General features: G+C 43.8%; 1 protein-coding gene across 18 annotated transcripts in view; it reads left to right on the forward strand.

The window, feature by feature from the left end:
• MAP3K13 (mitogen-activated protein kinase kinase kinase 13) overlaps window positions 1–13,628 on the forward strand; it is a 140,949-nt gene that overhangs the window by 70,444 nt on the left and 56,877 nt on the right. For 11 of the 18 annotated variants that reach the window (XM_073360286.1, XM_073360288.1, XM_073360285.1 and 8 more), the window contains 2 exons: window positions 5,230–5,548; window positions 6,407–6,457. The exons of 5 other annotated variants lie outside the window; for them this stretch is intronic. The gene's annotated coding sequence lies outside the window, so the exon portion shown is untranslated. 2 more of the 18 variants (XM_073360275.1, XM_073360284.1) reach the window with 2 other exon arrangements.

Here is a 13,628-nt window from a genome sequence, read left to right on the forward strand (position 1 = left end):
TGTCTGCCCCAGAACTGAGGTTAGGCATGTGAATGAATTCATCTGAGAATAGTCCCAGTTCAAAGGCTAGCAAGAGCCACTGAGACGATGATCTTTACCCCATCCCACCTTGTGCTGAAGCCCAAGCCCTTCATTTACAGAATTCCAGCATAGGCTGTCCAGCACATTACGCCACTGACATGCAGAGATCTGCTGGATAGCAGGCTAATTAGGAGAAACACAGGGTATAGACTGGATACTGAATGAGCAATAATTTGGCGCACAGCTTGTCTTCCTCATTAATGCTCATTTTCTGTGGTGTGGCAGAGGGTGATTTTTGTTGCATTAGGCCATATCTACACTACCACTTATGTCAGCAAAACATATTTCTCTTAAGGGTGTGAAAAAAACACACCCCTGAGTGACCTAAGTTTTGCTGGCATAAGTGGAAGTGTGTATGGTGCTATGTCGACAGGAGAGCTTCTCCTGCCGACATAGCTACCGCTGCTCTTTGGGGGTGGTTTAATTATGTCAACAGGAGAGCTCTTTCCCATTGGCATACAGCAGCTACATGAGAGATGTTACAGCGGTGCAGCTGCATTGGTACAGCGACGCCACTGTAAGGTCTGTAGTGTAGACACAGCCTAAGTTATGAGAGGAAGACATTGTGTTAATGTGAGACACCATCACCCAAGCTCCAAGAGGCTCTTCTGTTTCTACTCCAGAACCCTTTATAGCTTTACTACTGTGTCAAAGTGAGGGCTATCACAAGGGAATACAAATTCAAAGCAGCTCTTTGTGATATCAGCTCTGAGTTATTTCAGCAGGTCATGGGGAACCTCACTGACAGGGCAGTTTCTGTGTTGGCTTTCACAGCAACACTGTCTGTACCCAAGGTGTAAGCTTAGCCCCTAGACCCGCTCAGCGGTGATGTCAGCTCCAGGAATTACCAAACAGAAACAGGTTTCAGAGTAACAGCCGTGTTAGTCTGTATTCGCAAAAAGAAAAGGAGGACTTGTGGCTCTCAACTGAGTCTAATCAGCTCTCTCTTTAAATGCTGGAGAGGGGCAGGTCAAATGGTGTTTGGGACTCTTTAAGGAGAGTCCACATCATCACATAGGTATATCTGTCACCAAGCACTCTCATCTTCACTGGCATTTGGCATCCCTACCTCCTGCTTAGCAAATGAGGTCCAGCTTCGGGTGACCCCCTCAGTCAGAGCATGCTAAGCACAGTTCTGCTGCCCTTTACTCGTAAAATGGGATAACAATGTTTAGTTACCCCTTTGCTTTCAATGCTAGTGATTTGTAACCCCAAACCAGCCAAACTTGATCATTTGGGCAAAGCAGCTCCATCTGCTGTGCACCTAACCAGAGTGGGTGTGTTTTATGCAAACAGTCTGCTCCTGAAGTCTTCTCGTCTCCCCTCTCCTCCCCCTGGCTCATCACTAGATGTCAGAGGAGAGCGCATTTGGACCCTGCTTACACATAGATTGACTTAATATTCCACAAGAGAAAATATATACTTAATGCATGAGCTGTGAGAAAATAGAGATGAGTTTCTCGCCCTTTCTGGTTCTCTGGATGTTTATTTATAATAAATGCACCTCTTATAGGGCTCTTTATTGACAGATCTAAAAGCAAGTTACATATGAGAGAAGTGTATTTATCCTCATTTCATTGCCATAGAGAAACTGTAGTGAAATGACTTGATCAAGGTCTCACAGCAGTTCAGTGGCTGAACCAGGAGTTTAAAAACCAGGTCTCCTGATTCCCAGTGCAGGCCTCTGACAGGAACCTGAAAAAGATGTTTTGTTTTAAGTCCCTGCTGTCATTAACTTATGCCTCTTAATGAATCAATGATGGATTATTGCAAGATCAGTAAAACACCCTGGCCAGATTTTCAAGAGAGACTCTACACTGGGGTCTACAGTTTTGAGTGTCACTAATTTGCACCTCTAAAAACCCACATTTGCATACACCCAAAAAGTAGACATGTAAATACTCAAATTTTCATGCGCAGCTGCCATGTATACCTGTGGCCTGATCTTTCTGGAGATTCACCTGTGCAGCTCCCACTAAACTCAGTGAAAGTTACGTGCACACCAGGACGATTGGGTCCCTGTGAACTGGGGCTTTTCCCCTGAACTAATAGTTGGAGGCCTGTTTAAAAGTTTGGTTCTTATTAGACAGCATTTCAATTAAATGTCTCATCTCTCTTTTTCCCCAGTGAAACTATAGAGTAAATATATACTCCCAAAGAGTAGCTCTTGTATCATGTAGGTATTAAAGTTCAAAAGCAAGAAAGGGTGTGTTGGGGAGGAGGGAATCCATGCATCGTTCTGTCTTTCAAAGCATGTAGAAAATAACTATGCACCCAAAGGGACGTGGCAGGCTTGTGACTGCCTAGACTTCTCTTCCATGGAAATTAAAATATAAAATTATATCAAATGGGTCAAAAGAGATCAAACTGAATTCAGATTCCTTGATTCATTCATTGGGGTTCCTGAAAATAATAGCATTTTATAGTGCTGTCCATCTTCAAAGCCCTGACAGACATGAATTAATCCTTACAATTCCCCTGTGAGGAAGATATAGTGTTCATCACAGTTATTACAGGCAGGGAAACTGCTAAAAAGTATATCCCATTGGCTAGTGCTGGAGTCTCATTACATGATCACACGTCTTAATGCAACAGCACCACCCTGGGACAGTTAATGTTGATGTAGTAGCGACTGTGAATGTTTTCTGGCTTTTGTGGTTGTAAACTATTTCCATTTAAACGATGCAATAACTTTTTTTTGCATTCAGTACTCTTGGTCTTAAATCAGGTTTTAAGGGGAAAAGGGCAAATTTCTGTAGGGTGGGAGAGAAAGGGGGAAAGTAGTAGAGCCAGCAGCATATCCAAGTCCATGCTAGGGAATTAAAGGGTTTTTCATAATACGGAGACAGCTGAGAAAAGATGAGTAGACAAGGGAGAGAAAGAGACTAATGGTCAGTCCTAAATTTTGGTCCAACCCAGCTTCCAAAAGCAGGAAGTGGTATGAAACAGGAACAAACATTCTTCTGTCATCAGAGATGACCCCTTCTCCCAAAGAGATATTTTAGAAGATGATGTTTCTGTTGGTTGTATTTTAGGACCATAGTAAGTGTAAAAATCATTATGCAACATCATTTGTTTTCTATAGCATTGTGTTATGCGGTTGTAGGACAATGGGAATGCAAAGTCCTGGTGGGGGGAAAAAAAGTACAATTTTAACAGATTCAAAAATACCTAGAAAGTGTCAGGGGGGGCATATATATGTGTAGTGTAGTGTGGTGTGGTTCTACTTTGTATTTCATAAACTGCTCCCTGTAAAAGATGCTTGCATTAGTAGGTGATTTAGGACCCAATCTAACTCCCATTAAAGTGAATGGAAAGAGTCTCATTAAGTACAGTGGGAGCTGTATCAGGCCCACTCAGTTCCCAGGAACTGGAAGCAAACCTTCTGGTTCAAATACCACTGCTTGGCATTTAACCCTTCACTTCCACTTGGACTGCTCAACTGGAAACACAGTTGGCTCGCACACATAAGGGTTAAGGTCATCCCAGCACTAACAAGAAGTCCTTGATCAAGTGTGCTGCTAGCTAGTCAGAGGAACAGCCGGATTCTGGTTAACCTCTGGTTTGAGGCAAGCAAGAGGTTCAACTTTAGCAAGAGCACAAGAAATGATTATGTCTGCAAAGCTACATTTGAGTGGCTCATGGCTTTGGGAATCGATTCAACCAGCTATCAATGGAGAGAGCGAATCAATCAGCTCAAGACGGACTGCCACAAAGTCAAGGATGCTAACAGCACCTCTGGAAACTCCCCATCTTCCTGCCATTTTTACAAGGAATTCAACTGCCTCCTGGGAACTTCTGCAAGCACAGGGCCCACTCTGTGCACAACAGTCTGCTGAGCAGGGATGTGACTCTTATAACCCCCCAGTCACAGGCACTGAGGGATGATGGGCAAGAAGTGGCCCAGGTGCTGAGGTGAGTGCAGCGCACCCTGGGTCTGTATTCAGAGGAGCAGAGTGGTTCTGGGGGACAGCCTGCAGTGGAACCTGCAGAAGAGGCTGGTAAGTTTCTGATGCCATTTTTGTTGTTAACATATGGATGAGAGGGATTTCTGGCTTATAGCCATATTGAGTTATTAGTACAAGCCGGGTTTATAGTGTGCTTCTGTTCAGGGTGGAATCCACATCATTTCTGTAGTGCCCTCCTCCCTCCCCAGCCACCACATGGGATTCAGAATGGACACTGGGAGCTGAGAAAACACAGCTAAGGTGTTACGATATTTTTACTAGTTATTCACTAATTGATCGAAATATGGCTTAGGGCACTACAATGAGGAGCCTCACATACACCTGCCTGCTAATACTGCGGCACCTTATAAATCAGCTGTACCTGCACTCTTTCAGATCGCCGGTTAACTGAGTAAAAAAAAAAGTTGGCTATAATGAGACCAAATGAAACCAGAGTCTGTGTTTGGTCCATAGCTAGCTAAATCCAAATTACAGTGCAGGGTGGGTGCATATCTGTGTTAGGAGTCCCCATGGCTGGCAGTCAGTCAGGTCTGTCCATGAATGCAGGGTGCTTACAAGGAGGCTGTACTACACCTTTATGCTACATCAGCATCTTGTCGATTTTTAGCATGGATTTTCACCCATTGCTGCTTGTTGAAGAAAGCAAATCTCTCATGGAGTTAGGAACTCTGGGCCATTGCTTACCTTCTGGAGCAGGGCATACTTATTAGGGCCACCTCTGTAGTTCATAAGTCCCCTCCATTTGGATGCCTGCTAGTCAGTCACCAGATGCTTTAAAATCTCCTTAGCCCACGAATGGCTGTCCTCCACTGGCCTGGAACAGAAGTTCATACTTCCACCTAGGGACCTCTAGAATATCAATGTCCTCCAGAGCTTGCCCTGCCTGAAAGGATTGTAAAATCCATAGCTAGTGACAACCTCCTCTTCCCCTGGGAAAAGTAGTGAGGATTTATAAATCACTGTAACTGAATTTTTGTATGTGTATCTTACCCTTATGTGTGATGGCTTTTGATGCTGCTCCATCTGGAGTAGCCGCTATTTTGTGTGAATAAAATAAAGCCCATTGATTAAAATGTGTAGTCTTTTGACCTTGAAGTAAAGCAGCTCCCTTGAAAGAGTAGAAATGTAATTTTTTTTATCATGGTCAGATGATAATGTGTTCTTCCATTTTCCTTTCAAGGCCATTTCACCTCTGTAGGGCAAGTGCACGGACCCAGGAGCCTGGGGGAGTAGATGCCTCCAACTACATGCAGGGAGAAAGAGTTCAAGATGTGTTGATGGGATTCTCGATAAAACCGGTCAGCAGACTTTAACAGAAGGACCAGATTGAGTACCAGAAAGATAAGGATGCAAGAAAGGTGGAAAGAGAGAGAGGATGCATAGCATGAGGAGCGATTGGTGGCACTGTTCTTGGAGCATTACCTCAGGTTGAGGAAGGAAAGGAGACCGCAGCAGAAGGAGCTGTTTGAATATTTGCTTATGCTTGTGGCCACCAGAGTGTAGGTTGCAGCATCCGCTCCACTCCCACATTCACTTCCTGCTCCATCCCTATGTCCTGAGTCCCCTCCACGTTATCATGTCTTGCAGACTATACAGACTTTGGACAGTTCAGGGGTTGGCTGGACCATCTCATAGCCAATGAATACTATTAAAGGGAATGTTTAAATGTACCCTGTGTTTTCCTCCTTTCCAGTCCAGTTGCAGCCTGCATGTGCAAAATACACTGGAAAGGTCAAGGAGAACAGAGGAACAGGAGACACCCAGAAACAGCTGTCAGTCTTATTTGGAAACATGCACTGTTCACTGTTTTTTGCACCGTTTGGATATTGTGTTGTATGTTTGGATGGCAGCTGGTCTGCATGTCTGGGTTTTACACTTTTCTTTCATGTTTAAAATAAATATTAAATTTGCACACATAGCTTCTTTAGCAAATTTTATTATATGTAATGAAGTAGAACTTCATCACAGTACCCCATAAGTTGTGGGTTCAAGTACATGGCTGGCCTCACTAAAGATTTTTTTTTAAAATGCAATGTCATAGTAATCCATAAGCATAAAACATTTCCATACATTTCAGCACAGTGAGCAATACACTATGTGTAGTGGTACATTAAAGTGTTTACAAACCGAATTAAAATTCTTCCAGAGCTGCTCCACACCCAAAACCAGAATAATTACAAATAGCATTTCAGGCCCCCCGCCTCTCCCAGTGCATAGGACCATGTAAACCTATCATGTGGGTGCGTGAAGCATCCCTGATTTCCACTGTGCATGTGAATCCAGCCCTGGTAACAGATGCACTTTCTGGCTGTGTGTGAGTCCACTCTTAGTAAAAAGATTTTTCCTTGTCCCCACAGACACTGTGCACAGCACAACAGGCCACAACATTGCAGACTGGCATCCAAAAGGTTGTGAAGGCAGCGCCAATGATATTTCAATCTTCCAAATGCATATTCAACCACCATTGTACAGCTGCTGAGTGTATAGTATGAACCTTCTTTTACCAGGGCTTCTGTGAACAGGATAGGGTTTCAAAAGTCATGGAAAAATGGGGTATGCAAGGTCCCCTAGAACAACAGTAGGGAGAGGGATTCCATTTATAACTGTTATTTGGTGGAAATAGTGTCCCAGCTTGTCCACAAAGGTAAAATCCTGATCTCTGGAAAACCCTGGCATCATGCCCCTTGCCAGTGATCCCACATTAGTGTCCATGCATCTGCCATTGTGGTTGACAAGGGCCTGCATAACAATGGAGTAGTACCATTTGTGGTTTATATTCTCATGTGCTCCTTGTGGAGAGCAAACTAGGCATATGAGTCCCATCAGTGGCCGCTGAGCAGTCTGGAAAGCCCATTCTCTCAAAGTCAGCAGTAATTTCAGGAACACTTATGCCTACTACCTTTGGCTTTATCAGGAGACAGGGAGTTGGGGGGTGGTGGATAGGGATGGGGGTCCTGGGAGGGGGCAGTCAGGAGACAAGGAGTGGGGTGGGGGTTGGATGGGGCAGGGGGGCCTGTCAGGGGGGTGGGGGTGTGGATAGGGGTTGGGGCAGTCAGGGGACAGGGAGCAGGTGGGGTTGGATGGGGGTGGAAGTTAGAGATGGGGTCCTGGGAGGGGGTGGTCAGGGGACAAGGAGCAGGGAGGGTTGGATGGGTTGGGGGTTCTGAGGGGAGGCAGTCGGGGCAGGAAGTGGGTGGGGGTGGATAGTGGGTGGGGGGCCAGGCTGTTTGCGGAGTCACAGCCTTCCCTACCCAGCCCTCCATACCATTTTGCAACCCGGATGTGGCCCTCGGGCCAAAAAGTTTGCCCACTCCTGAGTTAGACCCTGAGCATGTAAGCAAGAACCAGTCAGCCAAGCACCTGAGAGAGACAGTGTGTTCCATGCCAACTTTGGAATCTGGCCTACCCTATCCAATGTCCCATCTCCAGCCAGGGCCATTCCTGATGGTTCAGAGGAAGAAGACCCCCCCCCCAAAAAAAACCCCAAAACACTGTGTGGGAAGAATCCCTTCCTACCTCTTGCAGATGGCTAGCTGAATCCCTGAAACCTGAGCTTTTAGGAACATAAGACATTAACAGGAAGAGCATCCCAAGCAATGCTGTCATAGTGTCCCACTAATAAATTTGTCCAGCTCTTTCTGAAAATTAAGTTGTGTGCCCCTACAACTCCTGTAGGGAGGCTGTTCCAGAGCCTTACTCCTTTGGTGGTTGGAAACCTTCTGATTTCCAGCCAGAATTTGTTCATAGCCAGTTTATATCCATTTGTTCTTGTGCCAACATTGTCCTTTAGCTTAAATGGCTCTTCACCCTCCCTGATATTCCCTATCCCTCTCCCCTCCATTTATAGAAAGCAATCATATCCCTTCTCTGCCTTCTTTTTGCAAGACTAAAGAAGCCAAGCTCTTCTAGTCTCTTCTCATAAGATAAGCCCTCCATTCCCCTTATCATCATAATAGCTCTTCTCTGCACCTCTTCCAGTTTGAATGATTCTTTCTTGAACATGGGTGACTAGGACACATTATTTCAAATGAGTATTACCAGTGCCTTGTACAAAGGCGTTAATACTTCCCTTTCTCTCCTGGAAATGCCTTGCCTGATACATCCTAGGATCGCATTTATCTTTTTCACAGTCACATCACATTGGTGGCTCACAGTCACCCCGTGATTGATCCCCACAACCAGGTCTCTCTCCTCCTCTGTTGCTTGCAACTGATGACCCTTAGCTTGTAGCAGAAATTCTTATTTTTAGACCCAAAGTTGTTACAAGATCCTGTTGGTATCATTTTTATTAGTGTAAGAGAGACAAGGCAAATTGCCACGTTTATTGTAAATACAACAAAATATTCCTATATGCAATTTCTATATAGATCCATTCACACACAGGTTCTACATAAAGGTTGTTATAGTTACCAGCCTAGATGTTGCTCGTGCCAAGTCACTGGCCAGCTGACCTGGACACGAGAGTGGAGCCAAGTTGTTGTCAGATGCGCATCCGATGCTCCTGGAGGGTGGTCGTAGAACCAGACTCAAAGAACACAGTCCCTGGACCCTATTTTTATAGGTCTCTGGTTCAATACAAGTCTATGGAAGTTGCTTCATCATGCTGAATTTACAACTGAGATGACCATCAATCAGCTCAATCAGCAGGTGGTACATCCATGATGGCTAGGTGTTATCTTCTTGTTCTTCGTTTTGGGTGGAATCCAGTTCACCCCTCTGGGGTCATCCAGTTATCTCTATTTTGCATATTCTTCGGCCCATCGATATCAAGGTTGAAATTCTTAGGATTAGGCTGGCACCATTTACTAACCAATTATTTCCCTGATTTAGGCTCTCAGTTCCATGCACTCATCATTCTTTTACTTAACAACACAATCTATGACTCTTGATTCATTTAACAAGTTTTATCCCACTATCTATTTTTCCCTCTTTGGATACCAAGATTTACATAGGCATGACAAGGGGCCCCCAAGGGGGAAGAGCATCAGGGTGGTGTTTTAAAGAACAGCATTGTTTCCTCAAAGTTCTTATCACTTTCCAACACAGACTCTTTGTCCTGTATCAGCCCAAAATAATTAGCACTTTGGTCTTGCATTTGTTACAGAGTGAAATTCAACAGCATGGAACTGATGTTCATACCTTTTTACAATACCTATATACTCTTTTGTCTATCTTTATTTCTACTACTGCATAATTAGAATTCTATCATACTTATATAACTTTGAGGGCGACCCAACAAAGTGCATGACCTTGCAAGTTGTACTATTTTATCCCATTTCTATCACTCCAGTCTTATAGCTCTTCCTGTATAACATTCGGATCCTCCTCTGTATTGATGAAGATTAGTCCCAAGACCCCGATCTTTGAGGAGCTCCACTAGTAACCTCTCTCCAGTCTGATAGTTCAGCTTTCAGCACAACCTGTTGCCTTCTCCCCTTTAGCCAGTTTATCCACTTTCCAATTTGTGTACTGATCCCCATCTTCTCTATCTGATAATTTCCCATGTGGTTCCGTTCCAAATGCTTTACTGAAGTCCAAGAATATTAGAGATACTACACTTCACTTATCTAAAAGATCAGTTATTTTCCCTAAGAAAGAAATCAGGTTAGTCTGGCATGATCTACTTTTGATAAATCCATGTTGCATTCCAGCTCCTTTAGCTCTGTGAATTTAGTTATTTTTGTTCCAAAACCTTGCATACTACTGAGGTCAGACTAACCGGTCTGTAATTGCCCAGATCACTTTTCCCCCCCTCTTATATATAGGTAGGACATTAGCTATTCTCCAGTTACATGTTACTAACCCCAAATAGATAGATGTATTAAAAATCCTTGCTACTAACGAGACTAGCAATCTCATGTGCCAGTTCTTTCAGTATTCTGTAATGGAAGTTTAGTCCTCCCAGTGAGTACGCATTAAGCTCTGTGTTCCTTAGTCCTCCCAGTGAGTACGCATTAAGCTCTGTGTTCCTTATTATTATCCTTATTGAAAATTGAGGCAAAGTATCATTTAGTTTTTTGGCCTTTCATCTCCTTCCTATCCATACTGCATAGCAGCCAAATTTCATCCATCCTTATTCTCTTTTTATCTATATAACGAAAAATCCTTTTTATTTATTTTAATGTCTTTGGCAAGTGCTGATTCAGCTTGACTTTTAGCAGTTCTCACTTTATTCCTGCATTTTCTAACCTCCATGATGTAGCTTTCTTTGCTGATCAACAACTTTTTCCATTCTGAATAGGCTCTCTGCTTACTCCTAATAAGCTTTTTGAGGTGGTTGTTCACCCATCTGGGTCTGGAGCATTTCTCCACAAGTTTTTTCTCTTTTACTTGGTATTCCTGTTTTGGATTGTTTTGGATAGTTGATTTGAAGAAATTCCAAACCTTTTCCCCATTTAAATCCTTAAGCTTTTCAGTCCAATTGACTTTAACTAATTCCCTTTATTTCCCAAAGTCTGCCCTTTTGAACTCAAAACCCATAGTTGATTACCCGGTTTTGATTATCCTTCCATTTAATTTAAACTGAATCAACTTGTGATCGCTCAATCCAAAGTTATTCCTACAACCAACCCTTCTATGATGGCCTTACCAAAGCCAAGTCTAAAATTGCATCAACTGAAAAATCTCTGCCAAAAGGTTTGCCAGTGTCTCACAGATGCTCTGCCTGATTCCTGAAATAGGACTGACCCAGTGAGCTGGAGAAGTTCTTCCACCAGGTCGGAATCTATGTTGATGACTCTTGCTGCTGGGAGCATGCATATCTGAAAATGGCTCAGCTGGATGTATCAGTGGGCTCATGGAGTATGGACACACAAGGTGTCCTACAGTCCACTATGAACCAAGCCCTAGAGTGGCAATAGCTGGTATGGGTTCTAGGATGGAACCATGGGATAAGCTGGGGTATGCATAATGGTCTCAAGTTGCAGTGGGGGAGGTTTAGATTGGATATTAGGAAAAACTTTTTCACTAAGAGGGTGGTGAAACACTGGAATGCGTTACCTAGGGAGGTGGTAGAATCTCCTTCCTTAGAGGTTTTTAAGGTCAGGCTTGACAAAGCCCTGGCTGGGATGATTTAACTGGGAATTGGTCCTGCTTCGAGCAGGGGGTTGGACTAGATGACCTTCAGGGGTCCCTTCCAACCCTGATATTCTATGATTCTATGCCACCAGAAACAGAAGGTCTGACTTGAGTCTGCATCATGCAGTATGGAGATGTCAGCAGTGTTGGGTGGCCCATGCTTACAGTGCAATGTGGATGTTTAAGTACGGGCTTAAAAACACCAAATCTGGAAGCCTGGGTCCCACAGACACAAGCTTACTATGCAGTGTAGCCATCGCCACAAAGGCAGAGCATTCGTTACGGTCACAGACGGCATTTACCTGACTGAGTTGTCCATTCAGAACAGATCATTACTTTTGAGTGCTGTTGTCATGCCAAACCCTCAGATGTTTGGCTTCAGTAGGCTGTGTGCGTGTGTGTGGCTGCTGTTAATGTGTCTCTCTGTATATGTGTGAGAAGCTCATTTATGAGATGGAAGCCACCAAGAGCAGAGAAGGAATTTGGCTATTTAGCTAGGGGGAATTTCCTCTGAATTTCCTGGGTTTTTCCCAAATGTGAGTTATGAGACTGATTCAACTGCTCTTTTATTCCCTTCTTGATGAACTGCCTTTTCTAATGCTTTTAAACTGCAGCTAAAGGCTGTCTAATGTGCTGAGATATCAGGGATGTCAGGTCTGGCTCTTCCATAAACAAAGATGCACTTCCTGTTTCCTTCATTCAGGGAGCTAAATTGTAATGGTGTGGATGGAAGACTGTTTTCCATGTGACTGAGAATAATTTACAGCAGCTTGTGATCATACAAAAATTATACTTTGCTTCAGAAGTTCCATTGTAGATTTAAAATACCTTTTTTCTTAGCTGCAAGAATAAGCATGAGCTGATCAAAACAGCTTAGCTCAAATCCGAGGTTTTGCCTTGCAACATGCTGCTGCAGTAGCATTCAGTGAAGTCTGCATAGCTTAAATACATGCATAATCCTTTGTGCATACACATACATCTAAGAACTTTTGACTTGAAGACTGTTTCTGCAGAGGCATTATTAAGCTTGAAAAACAGAACACCCCCTGAGCAGGTTGCCTATTAGAATTTTTCAGAATACCTTAACCAATGATGGTATGATTGGCTGTAAAATCAGGTTCTAAGTGTTTGCAGAGACTGTTATATTGTTTTTAGCAGTGTAGCCCAGTATGTTGTACATTTTCTTTACCCTCCTCTACCTAAACACGAAGTCTTCAGATCTTAACCCTGGCTAAATCAAAGTAGTATTTGTTCTACCTTATATCTTAATGTCAGTGACTCTAAAGATGTGAATGTGGTTCCTTGCTAAAGAAGTCCTTTAACAGAATGCCGTCTTTTTTAATCATTCTGGGCCAAATCCTCTGTTTCTCCTCCTGACACACAGATTATTACTGGATTGCTCAACAGCATTAGTATACTTCTGGTGTAGGAATAAGGTATACATTTTAATACCTTTAATTTACCTATTATGAAAGCGCCATTGCAGTTTCACAGTTAAGATTGAGTTGAATTTTAGTCATACAGCAGGGATTCAGCTACTTTGTTACATAGGAAGAATATAGTGTATTCTCCCCAAAATTATAGCACTTGCTCTTTAAGGACAGGTTTGATTTTCTGGGCATTTACAATAAATCCATTAAGATCTTAATATTTAAAATTAAAAATAGGTCTACAATGAAGCAGAGAAACTGCCAGCTAGCCCTGCCCCATTATACCTGCAGCCAATTCCAGGCCTGTAGAGTGGAGAAAAGGAGAGAGCCTGGCTCATTTTGGGGCTGACTGGTGGAGCTATGACAGGAGCTAGCCACCTCTCTATGTGAGGGGAAGGATCACTAACCTGCCCGCCAAGGCAGCCACCTGGAAGGAAGCACTGTCACCCCAGCCATGGGAGACTGTGGAGGAGACCTAGGAGCCTTCAGCTATGGAGGCTGCTGAATGGGCAAAGCCCAGGGATGTTGTAGGGCTCAGCATGACCAACTTGCAGCTGCCCAGTCCAAAGGAGACTGAGTCTGTGACAAGGTGCTGCTCACGACCCGTGAGAGGACCCTATGGGAAGCAGGCCACCCAACTAATTGGACTAGAGTTGCCACGCCCCAAAATGAACAGACACTGGTAGGAAGTAGCCCAGGGCAGCAAATTTGGACTCCCTACAACAGAGGTGGGTAAACTACGGCCCACAGGCCACATCCAGCCTACGGGACTGTCCTGCCTGGTCTTTGAGCTCCCGGCCCGGGAGGCTAGCCCCCAGCCCCTCCCCTGTTGACAATCCTGATTCAAACCAAGTTTTTGGATTCAAGGATAAAGTGTTCTCCCAGAACTGGATGAGGTGTTCTGGATAAGCAGAGTGGAAAAGGTCTCAGAGGGAATCCCAGCAACTGATAGGTCTCAAAGTGTAATTGTAATCTGGGAATCATCATAGAATTGGTGTGTTTCTAGTAGGGGCACACAGAGATTGGTTGTTGGCCCTGCACTATTTAACCTTTTTATTAACAACCTGGAAGA

This window comes from Lepidochelys kempii, chromosome 9, assembly GCF_965140265.1.
Source record: "Lepidochelys kempii isolate rLepKem1 chromosome 9, rLepKem1.hap2, whole genome shotgun sequence".
Classification (NCBI taxonomy): Eukaryota; Metazoa; Chordata; order Testudines; family Cheloniidae; genus Lepidochelys; species Lepidochelys kempii.